Source organism: Podarcis bocagei (genome assembly GCF_964188305.1).
Source record: "Podarcis bocagei genome assembly, chromosome: 3".
NCBI lineage: Eukaryota > Metazoa > Chordata > Lepidosauria > Squamata > Lacertidae > Podarcis > Podarcis bocagei.
The window spans coordinates 20,702,389-20,716,922 of NC_138127.1; positions in this window are offsets into that span (position 1 = coordinate 20,702,389).

Sequence of the window (14,534 nt, forward strand, 5' to 3'; positions counted from 1 at the left end):
TTGTAAAACTATTCTACAATGAACTTTTTTTCAAATTTTTCCAAAATTTTCATTTTTTCCAGGAAAAAAAAAACAGGAGAAAAACCATTTTTTTCTCATGGCTTCAAAATTTCCGGAAATGTTACAACTCTAGTTTCATGCTATCAGCCTTCCCTGTATCATAGATAAGGTGATGCCTTTTTTTGAACCAACATACTGCAATAGAATGTGAACTTCCAAGTTACCTGGAATGCTTTCCCAATCAGCATAAAAGCTGCCAATAAGATAATAACTCAAAAATCTTATATGTCTGAATCAGCAAGTTTCTCAAAATATATTGGCCGATTTTCCGGTGAAAGCAGATACAATTTCCACAAATTCCTGCATTGTGCCACTGCCTATGCTGTTCCAAAGGATCTCCCAACCATTGGAAGCAGATTTTTAGGGGATGCTAAGGTCTCCAGGGGAAGAGGGGCATCAGCAAAAGTCAACCTCCCATCAGGGGGAATATCCCATGAGCAGACTTCATTCACAGATCTCTATAACCTATATCTTCAAGATCTTTGGGCTGCATCCAATACTGTAGTTGCACTCACACAAGAGACTTCTGTATGCACAATGGAATTTGCTTCTCCTCTCTTGACCACGCCAGCCCTTCAAAATCAGCTCCAGAGGATTGGAGGACTCTGGAGCAGATTGCTTTTTGGAGGGAGGGGTGCAGGAGGAAACACAAGTCCCATTGAGTGAGCAGAATTCCACTTGCATAGTGCTGGAGATAATCCTTACTCACTGATATAGGCATAACAACAACTGTCTATATACAGAACTTGCCCATGTGTCATTTCACCACAATCTAGTGCTCAGTTATGGGTAGTGCAGTCCCACTGATATCAATGAAGGTTAAATGTGGCTACTGATAAGCCTGCATGTGGGCTCTTAGCAGAAATAATAAATACATTGAGGTCTATTTAAACCTAGATGTATCAATAATGCCTGAATGTTTTTAAAACATCAGAATATGACCAGGATTGTACTCTGCATAGATAACTGGAATTTCATAGTCTGGCTTCTGATTGCTTATAAATTTGAAATAATAAAAATGTAGAAATATTTACTGTTAATAACTATACATAAGACTGGTGTGTGTGTGTGTGTGTGTGTGTGAGAGAGAGAGAGAGGGGGGGGGAGGGAGGGAGGGAGGGAGGGAGGGAGAGAATCACAACATAGAACTGAATCTGCAGATGTCCCTATTTTTCAATGCATCACGTTCTATAGATACTAGTTTTATTCAGCATAGTTGTGCTGCCCCATTGGCTTCTCAGTTGTGATCGCCATACCACAGAGCGCTCTCTTGGGAAAGGAGACTTAGTCATAGTCAGCCTTGGGATGGGGAAAACATTTCAGTGTGAACCTTTCTAATTCACACTTCCTGAAGCAATACAACATGTGGTCACCAGAAGGTTGTCGAGAAGAGAATGCAGTTCTAGGCTGAAAAACGTTCCTCACCATTGGGCTACAGTATATATGCAGCCCCTTGTAGCTTTTCACTAGTCTTTTCTACCAAGTACAACAGAAGGAAATAGGAGTTCAGGCTTAAAAATGTACCTTTCGCCTCCTGTCCAGGGGTACCACCAATCTCTGCTGCTTATGCCACAGGTTGGACACCCATGATCTAGTACCTTCCCAGTGATCTGGTACCAGCCCTGTTTGGACAGTAGGAGAACAGATTCTAGGGCAGCTTGCACCCCACTATGTATCCTTTTTTAAAAAATATATATATAATGCATTTTAATTGGCTGCTCAAAAAAAGAGAGTCTATACTATATTTGACAGGCTTTACACCTCTTCATCTGTTTCCTTCATATTTCTAATATCTAATATATTGCATCATATTCTAATCTCCTGCATATTTGACATAGTCTCCCAGGAGAGGGGGAATCAATGAATACTTCAAATAAAACAATGGATTTCAAATAAGCTATCTTTATTCATAGGGAGAGGAGAACCACCCTTTGATTTTTTCAACCGCTGGGCTGAACACACTCTTTAGAGTTTTCTTCTAAAAGGTATGAATGCTTTAAGTTAAAGGCTGATTTTCAATGGCTGGTTTCTAAAAATATCTCCACTACCTTTTTATCTTTAGTAAACAAAGTGATTTCTCTCAGAGGGAAGAAAAACTGAACAGCTGGAATGAGACTTTCATTATCCCTATTATGAGATGAAATCTCACATTTGGGGGAGGGGGAGGCAGTTCCCACCGGCATCCTGTAAATACAGAACAGTAGAGTGATGAAAACAGAAGATATATATGTGGGACCACCTAGTGATACACAAGCAAGCAATTTTTTCAGATGGTCATAATATTCTGAAAACATTAGTGAATCCATAGCACGCTTTTCCTCCCTTTTCTCCCTCCTCCCTCAATGCTCAAAGCTGAAGTCCTACACATCCTAATCTGGAAGTTAGCCCCAATGACACACAACAGGGTCTCCTTCCATATAAACATGAATTATGCTAGGAAGGGATTGACAGATCAAACTGTTTCTGTTCGGTGTCAGTTCAAACTTAAGATTCATGTCATCCTGTGTTTTGTAGATTAAGACACACACAAAATGAGAAAATTTGCATCTAACCTGTGCACATTTTATATGTGTGCTTCCCCTAAAATATTAAGTTTTGTAAGCTTTTCCATGCATTTCCTTTCAAATGCAAATATCCCCCATAAAATATGGCATTTTTTTTTTAAAAAAACAACCTGAAACTGCATTGCACAATGTCAAGAAGTCTGTGTTCTAATCCAGCGGTAACTGGGTCCAGCAAATTAGATCAAATGACTTTAAAATGCAGACTAAACACATATCTTTTCCATCCCTACTGTCGGTTTGCATGGTTTTGAAAGGTCCTCTTAATATCTACACAGAAAACCCCTAGTGATAAAGGTGTTCTCGCTGTCGCAAAGCTGTATTAATGCATAGGTGAGAGATATAGTAAATAATGTTTACCTATTGTAGTAGGCAAGTTAGCAGAAATAATATATTGGCCTAGTTTGCATATAGCCAAGCTACGATTTTGTGTGAACAAGCAAATGTACCTCTAGTGCCCATTTACAAAATTGTGGCTGCTTCACTCCTGCCCTGGTCTTGCTGTTACTGCACTACCCATAGGCTAATCCATAGTTTGGCTTAACATTTAATGGAAGCTCAGGCTGAACAGTAAATCAAGAGCAAACCTTAGTTGTAGATCATGGTTTGTTTGGAGCAAAATAAGCCATGACCAGATGGCGCCAGAGAGTAGGAAATATTCAAACACAATTTTCCATAGGGCCTTTCTTCTTTTGTTATAACAATAAAATTTATGAATTATTTATTGTGTTTCCCCCCTGTGTTGACTACCCACCCCAAGTTGACTACTGGCTCTGGACCCAGCAGCTCCTGTTATAGATAGGGATGGGGATAAATCATAATGCAGATCTACCCAAATCACACATTCTGTACCAAAACCTATCTGTACTTCAAAATTCATACTTCAAATTTTATAATGCAATTCTCCAATGAAATAATGTGTACACAAAAATGCACATATTAGGAGAAAGCGTGCATAAAATGCCTACCTTAGTGAAATAGCATCTAAAATGCATTATATTTGGGGAACTTGCTTGTAAAAATGTGTATATCAGGCAAAATATCATGCAGAAATGTATATAAGGATAAATTTGCACTACAATGCTAATATATTTCCATTAAAAAAAATAGCAAATACCGTAGATGCAGATATGTGCAGAACAGAACTTAAGATTGAAAAAAAGAAAAAAAGAGAGAGAAACCACCGCAGAATCTCCATTATTAAAGACTTTCTTCCAGCTTTGGATATGGAAAAAGAAGCCCATATGTCTGCCATAGTTCTTCACCTCACTTGGCAGGCCTATGTGTCCAGTCCTCAACTGACAGACTTAATTTGGCAGAAGACATTTTATCCAGGTAAAGTTTTCTTTCTGAAAACATTAAAGGAAGCTGTATTGCCAGACTCAGTCCACTTCTACAGGAGACACTTCTCATAGGGGATTCAGAAAGTACTTAGACTACAGGGCTGGTGATGAATAATAGATAGGACTGCTGTTAGAGAAGAAACAGATTTAAAGCAATAATTCTAAGGTGTATGCAATTCCTGTTGGAAAATTCCAAGCTAATAGTGCTACAGAAAAAACCCAGCTATTAAAAAATGTGAAACATTCAGGCCATAACCAATGAATTATGTACTAATTACCAGAACATTTTGGTGAAATTTGCATTCTTTCAGTTTCCATTGTGACTTGACCCCCCTCCACCCACCCAAAAAATAATCCCACTTATGTTATTAATTCCAGAAACATTTTATTAACTCATGTCATATCACGTTATATGCATGACAGAGAGTTATTCAATGTGACTTAATACATTTGAAAAGATGTAGCGTGTCAGATGTCAGAAGAGATAGCAATATTCTCCACTGAAACCAAATAGCAATTAGTAATATCTATAATGGAAATTACATATCCACTCAAGACTCGATTCAGCCAACCTTATCCCCCCAACCCCCAAATTCCAAAATAATTATTTTAACATCTACATAACTATCTCATGCCACTGGGGCAATACTCATCTTTGCGGAAAAATGCAGACCTTTTCTTTTCTTTTTTTGCATGCTACTGACTTGTTTTATATTCAGATTAAAGAAGTATGATTAGGAAGTGCAGAGAGAACAGGGAGGTTAACAGAGAAAAGCAAAACACTGCAATAAAATCATAACACGGATTATCTTCCACTCTTATCATAATGATGGAGTCTTCTCGATTTATAAAAATGTAGAAGTAGCCCCAGAATAATGTGGATGATATACTCCTGATTTATGGGGTTCTGATTTATATGTTCCTTCAGTTTATTCATTCGATTAATGTTTATAGCACCTTTTCATAAACAAAATTCTTCCCAAAGCAGTTGACAGACTACCTCAACAATACAAACCATAAAATACAACAAGATAACAATTCAAACCCCCTTATTCTGGCTGGCTGGGCGAAGCGAGTGCTGTGTGAGTGTGGATTAGGTGTCACTCTAGCCAATCCTCCTCAGCTGACCCCCCCCCCAAAAAAAAAGCATACTGGCAAGTTCCTAGCCAACAGGAGCCAACATCACTCTAACCCCAGTCTCAAAGCAATGACAGGACAGCATAACGGTCAAACATCCTGCCCGCCCCCCTCTGGTTGGTGTGAGCATCAGGATTTGGGAGTTAGGGTTGAATTTAAAATAAATCCCACTAATTTAGAACACCCTCTTCATTGCAACATACTTTTCTTATTCAACGTGATTAAAACTTGCAAACCAGTCACTTGTACAAGTCAAGACTCCAAAGTATGCACCACTTGTTGCTTTGCAGAATACTTCCTCTAATTTCAAATTACTTGCTTTGCCTATTAAAGCACAATAATAGATCAACTGACAGTTCACTTGCATGGAAGATCTATACGGGCAGCTAATGCCCATTTCATGAGCGCAGTTCAACACTGATGGTACTGCATATTTGGATAGCACACAACATGACTTTAGCCAGCGCATTTGATTCAGAGGTTTGAGACGAGAGATTAAAACCAAAGGAGATCTGTAAAAAGCGGAATGACTGTGATGGAGGCAGGAGATGGCAGAGAAAGAATTTCTTGGGGCAAGTAGAGATGGAAGCAAGAAAACAGCAGGAGGATATTGTGATAAGAGGCCACATTTGTTTCTGTAGGTCTAGCCGAGGGGACAGAGTTCAGGGGCTGATGAAACGCGAAGCAAGTCCATGGGAACAATAGAGAGAAATATCAATAGCTCTTTTCAAAAAGAGGTAAAGAAAACCAAGCACGCTGAAAAGTCACAAGGTGCTGTGCTGCTCTCTAGCTAGCAGAATACGCCTTTTGACTTCCATTCATTCCATGTGAGTAATGACTATTCCTGTTGCATTTCCTGCGGTAGGTGTCCCCCCCTCATCTATTTACTAAACACCTTCAACACAATACAACGGGCACACACAGCTTCAAATGCTCCTGTTTAGCTGGAAATATTCTCAAGGTTGATTAAAGTGTTGTACAGTTGCAGGGAGGAGGGGAACTGGCCAGATAGTTGGAAGAAGGAAGGGAAACGGTTTAACACCTCTCTCTCTCCTCCATTGCAACAGTGCAATCCCATGAACACTTATATGGGAGTAAGTTTCACTGAAGACAACAGGGATTATAATGTAAATTGGCTCTTTGCCCGACCACTTGTGCAAAAGGGATTTCCTCCCCCTCATCTCTCAAATTTGATTGTGGGAGGGGGTGCGCTGGGGAACCGCCAGAGCATCATGCAGGGGGAGGGAAGAGGGGAAATTGTTCCATCTGGCAAGCAGGAGCATTTGCGCAAACGGAACAAGTGGCAAAGCGTGATGCTGAATTCCGCCCGTAATATGAACACACACAATATGCCTCTGCATAATTAATCCACTCCTCTCCTTCTAAGGACAAAATTATTTCTTACAAGCAGATGTGTGTAACAAACTTCCAGCACTGCACATTTTCTGTTTTTAAAGAAGAAGCAACTCTACAAGGAGCTGACTTGGGAGTGGGAGAAATGGGGTAGCAAGCATTCAACGCTTTTCCTGCCCCCTGATAAGCAATCACAGATAGAGGGTTTGTGTTTTCTTTTTTATGTATGCAAGTAAGCTATCCTTCAACAGAGGCAGGCTTGTTTAGCTTCTCACCTCGGATGAGTTTCTCTCTCTACTCCAACATTTCAACATGTTACAGAGCAGAAAGATGCAGAGATGAGCCACTTCCGTGAAGTGTTTCCAAGGGCTGTGCAGTCAACATACCAAGAAAACCGACATACCAAGAAAATCAAGCATTCAGCACTTTTCCTGCCCCCTGATTCTCAGCATCCAATTGCTCCCTCCCTTCCAGCTACTTCCTCCCGGGGTTCCAACTGCAAGTTCAACAAGGAAAAGCAACATGGAAGAGTGAACTGGAACAGAGCTCTCCCTCTCACTCTAATCTTTTACAAAGACTCACCTTTGTTGTGATGACATTACACTGTGAAATTCCTTACCCCGGTTACACATAATTGACTATTCACAGAAGCACTCTAGGGAGATGTACCTTGACACAGTACTGGAATCATAAAGAAAAAGAACTTTGTTGCACTCTGTTCTCATGTGAGGGCTTCTCATAGGCATCTGATTGGCTATTGTGAGAAGGAGATGCTAGACTAGATGGGCCTTTGGCCTATCCAGCATGACTTTTCTGATGTACATTTGTTGTTATTGACCCCATGCCAAGTGTCACATCTAAGTCCACCCTAAATAAGTGTCTTTAGAAAAATAAGGATTTGTTGCTGGTAATTTTTAGGCCCTCAGCATCTTTGGCTATGGCTATTTCTGCTGAATGATAGAAATCATCCCCATCACACCACTGAACATGCTGCATAAACAACACTTCATAAGAGACAATAGTATAAATATTCTTAAAGGCCACCATTGCATCTCTCCTGAGAACCAGGATCCCTTATATAATGCTGAGCATGTAAGCGCTAAAAGACCTTCCTTTTATTAAGTTTAAAAAACTGCCCCCTCATGCAAGATTGCTTGTGGCTCCAAATACCAATAAAATCTATTTAAATGACATGTCTCATTACCGCATGCAAAATCCCAGCCCTTAAAATTTTACCTTCTAGCCAACAGAATGTTTAGTGTTCTGGGACTTTGTATTTTAACATACAGCCATGTTTTACTGACATTTTCATAGTCCCTGTAGTTCTGCAGGTCATTATTTTTGCTTCCAATTTCTGCATAAGGAGAGAAATTTATCATATAAGCACAGAAGATTATGCTTTCAAGCCTGCTGAGTTTTCCTATTGCTGGTTTTGTTTGGGGTAGATTAATTTATTGGATTATGGGTAGGGGAAAAGTGTGTGTGTGTGGGGGGGGGGGTTCCTGTAAAGTGTCGATTGTGCAAACTGCATTGGCCATAACCCAAAGCAAACAATCCCTTTTTTAAAAAAAATAAAATCTGATTAAATTTTAGAAATATGATTATGAAGCCCATTTGAAATACAGATTTCAATTTCATCAAGGGTGAATGCAAACATGATACAGCAAGGAGGCTGCCAGCATATTATTCATCTCCTCAGTGAGCTTGCTTTCACAAGGGAACAAATGAACATCCTACCAAACTGAAATTTGGCTCAAGCCATCAGTCACACTTCCCCTTGCTGTTGCTGCTTCTTCTCCTCCTCCACCATCACTACTCCTGGATAGAGTTAATGTCCCCATAGTTGACTCCCTGAAACAAAAATGGTACAGCTTTGTCTTGTATCAGGCACCCATTTGTGAAGCACTTTGGTTAAGTTTGTGCAGCTGGAGGAAGAAGAGGCAGCAGTAGTGCTAATGATGGGGATGGAGAACAACTGATTCATTAAAGCCTTGTTTAATTCATGGCTGATCGTTGGCTTCATTGAGAAGCAAAGAGGAAGCAGCTAGGAGTACTGTTTACCCTGATTTCTGGTCTGCCTTTGGTGTTAATGTGAAGGGAAAGGGTTATAGCGGCATGTTAGGCATTCACAAGATCTTAGCTTCAGTTCCTGGCATCTGCAGTGGGATCATGACTGAAAATCTTGGGAGCGGATCTCAGTCACTGTAGAAAAAGACTCAGCGGTTTAACTGCTTGGACTACTGCAATGCGCTCTATGCGGGGCTACCTTTGAAGGTGACCCGGAAACTGCAATTAATCCAGAACGCAGCAGCTAGACTGGTGACTGGGAGTGGCCACTGAGACCACATAACACCGGTCTTGAGAGATCTGCATTGGCTCCCAGTACGTTTCCGAGCACAATTCAAAGTGTTGGTGTTACCATTTAGATCCCTAAATGGCCTCGGTCCTGTATACCTGAAGGAGCATCTCCACCCCCATCGTTCAGTCCGGACACTGAGATCCAGCACCGAGGGCCTTCTGGCGGTTCCCTCATTGCGAGAAGTGAGGTTACAGGGAACCAGACTGAGGGCCTTCTCGGTAGTGGCACCCACCCTGTGGAACACCCTCCCTTCAGATGTGAAGGAAATAAGTAGCTATCTTATCTTTAAAAGGCATCTGAAGGCAGCCCTGTTTAGGGAAGTTTTTAATATTTAATGCTGTATTGTTTTTAACACTCGATTGGGAGCCGCCCAGAGTGGCTGGGGAAACTCAGCCAGATGGGCGGGGTATAAATAATAAATTATTATTATTATTATAACTGTCATGAGGTATGCATGCATTAGTGGGAGTGAGTGCTGTATATTGTGAATCAGCCTGTGTCTTGGTAAGGATGAAGCAGGAAGGAATGGGGCTCATATTTTGGTGGTTACAGGTAGGAGATGGTGTAGTAAGCAGTCAGGGGTAAGCTTAAAGAAAGGTGGGGTGTGGATGGCTGCAGACAGTGGGTGGGATTCAGTTCGGTGGAAGCCCTGCACAAAGACTTCTGCTTGTGCAATGGGGCTTCCCACCCCTGCACCCCAAAATTGGCTTGAGTTGGGCAAACCCACAAACAACATGCAGGGGTTGGGGAGAGAAGGATCGTTCCACCTGGCTAACTGAAATGCTTTCATAGATGGAACATTAATCATAGCATGATGTTTAATTTCACCCCATACTTCTCTCCAAACTTCACCAACAATTTTACTTGTGTGGATTCAAAGTGCCCTGCCTCATTACTTCTGGAGTCCATGCTGCATATGCAGATACAAAGTCAGTTTTCTTCCTCATATTTTTGTGCAGTTCTTGAATTGTGAAAACAGAAATCTATACCTTTGTTGGAAAATTGTGTGAGGAACAAAAACACAGGGAAATATACAAGTGCAGAAAACCAAACCAAAGAAAGCATGTGTGTGTTTAATGCTTGAATTGATTAGGTTCTAAAAATCAGATTTTTCAAGAAGAGCTGCTCTATCATCGAAAGACTTCATCCCATTAGACCACATTTTGTTGAATGTTCACGCACATTTAGATAAATTGCAAACTGTGTTATTAGGGTAAAATATTAATAGCATTTGAATTCACTGAAGTATAATATACAGATTATTAACTAGGTTTTGTAATATGTACTCTCACATATAATTGAAAACATTATTATTTTGAACACCAGAGGGCTCCCTTATTCTTCCAGTTAATGAGTTCCTTCTTCATCTCTTGCAACTGTGGGGCTATAATCAACATGAGCTTTCTCCCTCAAGAGTAAGAAATGCTTAAGTAGACATATATTGAAACTTGCAAGGAAAAGCTCCTGTTATTTGGTAGTAGATCTAAACAATCTTATATGTGTTAAACATATTTCCCTTTTTTTCCCTACAACCAGACCAATATGAAGTACTACCACCCACCCGCTGCAAGCCATATATCATTTCGAAGACCATTTTAAAAATCATCCCCAAGTTCAGTTCACAACAAAGAACAATGTGATTCCAGGATTTCAAAATTATTCCACATCCACAGAAACTGAAGCCGGAGACCTGTACCTCTCCTTTTTCTCCTACATATCACAAAATAAAACAAAAAATCTAACTGATTTTCCAAGAGAATGCTGAATATTGTCATTCTCATCTGTGCATTCCATGATTGATTGTACAGTAAAACCCTATGTGTGTACTCAGAATGAAAACCCCTGTATTCAAAGGCACTTACTCTGAGGTGAGTACAGTGGTACCTCGGGTTACAGATGCTTCAGGTTACAGACTCCGCTAACCCGGAAATAGTACCTCGGGTTAAGAACTTTGTTTCAGGATGAAAACAGAAATCGCGTGGCGGCGGCGTGGGAGGCCCCATTAGCTAAAGTGGTACCTCAGGTTAAGAACAGTTTCAGGTTAAGAACGGACCTCCAGAACGAATTAAGTTCTTAAGCCGAGGTACCACTGTATAGGATTGCAAGTGGGAACTGTGTGTTTTCAATCAGCAAGTGCCATTTGGGTAGCTAACCAAATATGCAACTGACTCACACATTATTTACACTCAAATATTCACCAGAATGCATATTTATATTTAAAATTCATCCCTCCTTCCCCACAAATAATATCCACTATGGTAGACACAGTTGCCCAAATTCCCTTTTTTTAGTTAATTTCAAATGCATACAAAGCTGGTTTTAAACAGTTCAAGTCAGCTGGAACTCCCAGATGGCTTTATGTTCATGCCAAACTTCTAAGACAAAATGACAGAGAGGGAAAATGCAATGTGATGCTACAAGAAACCACTAAGTAACTCAAATGGATCTGTGTTTGGAGACGAAAGGCATTCAAGCCCTGTCATTCTCCCACAAAAGCAAAGCGGCAAAAGGGGTCTTGACAAATTGTTGATCTATCATCATCCTGTCAGAAACCTAAAAAAGTATTTGCCTGAACCTTGAGAAAGCAATTCATTCTGGTGCTTGGTTTTTAGGCAAGCAAGCAGGAAAACAATTTGTTTATCACCAATATATTACCCAGTAGAATGAGCAGAGAAGGGAAGAAGGAATGGGACTACTGAAGAATCAAAGCAAATAAACTCCATTGGAGTTCTAATCTGTGAAAAGTACAGATACTCTTTTTTTGAGAAGAGGAGCGAAGTGAATCCATTTTTTTTTTTCAAAAATTGAACACTATACTATAGACTGGAAAACTTTTTATTTTCCAGACAAGTGAAATGCACAGTGAATACTAGGACCGTGAAGCCGTCTCCAAAATAAATTTGCTAAGTAACCTCTGTCACAACCAGGAATAGTTCTGCTATTCTAGTTCCAGATCCTTCTGAAGAATAGACAGGTAATCTTGTTCAAATGTCCAAAACTGTATAGCTGCCTTTGTGTTAGCTTCTGTTACCGAACTTTTAAAGCAAGTCTATAAAAACCCCCAATTGTAGCTATTTTCTCAGGGATTATAGCTCCATTTTCTCTCTGTCCCTCCCACGAGATTTTATTTATTGATGTAATGACGTGACTTCCTTATTTTCCCTTCTGCCATTTGTATAGCTGTATAGCTGTTTAGTGCTTTTTTGTTGCCATCGTTTTCATTTTTGAATGTGCATTTTATGTAAGGATTGAGTCTGACTTCATTGGTTTTGCTATAAGGAAACCTAGGGCTCATTCCGTCTTCCTTTGCGCTGCATTTCTAGGCACAGGTCTGGTCTTTAAAGTTGCATCTCTGAGTGGGTTTTGGAAAACCCATGCTTTACCAATGAATCAGAGCAAACAACAATGGGGTTTTCTGCAGTTTGTCATTTATTCCAATTCAGTGGTAAAATGTGGGTTTTCCCAGGGAAAGTGCCAACGACAATGGTTGGACACAGAGCTTTCAAAATAAGATCTGTTCCTGGAGGTTGTGGCACAAAAGGACGTCTGAATGAACCCATTGTTGATAGAAAGCTAAAGTCTATTTTTTTTGGGGGGGGGGGCTTCTCCAGTTTTGCTGCACCCGGCTTGATGCAGATTCTGTTGTTTTTGTGCTTTCAGTGCTTGCCACCCAAGCTCTCAGTATTTGTTGCCAGACACTGCTCCCCAACTTATTTCTGTTTCTTTCTAAATGAGATTACATCATGAGCTTCTCCTGCTTCATTACATTATCTGTTTTGCCTCTTCCATTGCCACTGCAAGCAATGAAGTAATGCAACTGTAGATCCTTGGACTGCATGCATACAATGTACAGTGTGCACTCAGCAGCCAGGGCAGAAGTAGGGGGTGAAAATTGCTGCACCAGCGATAGAACTCAAGCATCCAATGTGATTACGTAACAGTATGTGGCTCAGAAACCAATGACAGCCTGTCCTATTCCCAGATCTTCAGCTAGCCATCCCATAGGTGGCACTTTTACATATCTGCACAATTGGCTATGTTACTCCTACAGTGACTGCTGAGAAGAACAGCTTAGCTGGCAGAGGTTCACCCAATCCATCACCACTCCAGCCCAGCCCATGGGGTGAGTGAGCTGGATTGCTTGGTTAAGGCTGAAACCTTCCCAGTTGGTCAGGAAAATATGCTGGAACACAAAGGCTCAGTATTCCAATAAACTGAAGTCAAATCCTGTCTAGGCAGAGCTATGATGGTTCTGTGGAACTAATGTTCCAGTTGCAAATAGTGAGGTGGCAACACTAATAGTTATAAGCTGGCTTCATTACAAGCTCAGGTCATAGCTCAACATAAACAGAAAACTATGAAAAGTGGATTGGTCATCAATTTTAGTTTCCCTCAGTTCCTCAGTTTTCCATATTTAAATTCAATTCTCCATATTTCCACATCATTTGGAGATTTTTATTTTTTAAGACCTCATTAAAATTTATCAGCATTTTAGCATGAATTTCTCACAACATACACATTTTTGGGTATGGAAATTTGCCTATTTAATTGTGTAAAGCAGTTTCCCTCACAGTAATGGATGTTAGCATGCCACTTCCACCAATAAAAGCATTTCAATGCATATGCAATTTTGCACCCATTAATTGGCAGGAGAACTGTCTTGCAATATCCAGAAAAGTACAGGTTTCAATGGATGACTGTTTTGCTCTGTACACTATTTTGGAAAGGTGCAAATTTCTTCCCTATCCCTAGTATGAATGGAAGTAGCAAGCACATCTGGCGTGAACATGGTAACCCCCTATCAACAAGTTGATAAAGCTGACATCTCTACATCCTGGTTAAAGCTAGCACAGTGGAAAATCAGGAGACACATTACAATCCCAAGTCTGATGTGAACTTTGTGGACTCATGTAACTCACATTCATTGCCTAATCTTTAAGGAACACAACCACAAGACTCGAATTTACACCAATTCACAACATTCGATCTGCTATACCTTCACTTCTATGCTATATCTATTCCTCTCTATATACAACCATGCCTAATGCACCTTCTTATTAGGTACTTTGAGGATAACTGTAAATATCAAGGAGGCACCATCTATTGTGTATGATGAATGTTAATTATGTACAAACGTAGACTAAAGAAAATGAAAAGATGGGATTTTTAAAAATAAGGAGGAAAAGTTGCTATGGAAACACCCTATGTGATATATATATGTAATGTTGCTAGGCTTTTCTGATTTAATAAATTACCGTAATCGTCCCTAAAACCTTTCCTAGATTGCATTTTCATTTCATGCCTTCAAACTGAGATAGTCCATTCAGAATCTTGTGGGTTCATGTTCTAAATAAATAACATATTTTTCCAAGGGCAAATGTACAAAAAACAGCAGCAGTCTTGAAGAAGCAAAGAAACACCCCCCCACACACCCCCACAGGGGTTCTTACTCTACATTCTCCCAATATCTATATTCACATATCTGCAATGAGAATGAATGAAAAGAAATGGAGATACAGTATGTATTCATTCCACCTGCAGGATGCAGAAGAATTTAAAAGGTCAGTGGGAAAGAACAGCTACAAATACCACGTCAAGTTGGCTTTAAAAGATAAACCTACATTATATGTAACTGCTGAAGGCTAATCATATCAAGCTATATATCTGATATGAGGTCAGACAGCAGGGGGTAGGTGGGTGGAAAGAATAGGCAGGATGGCA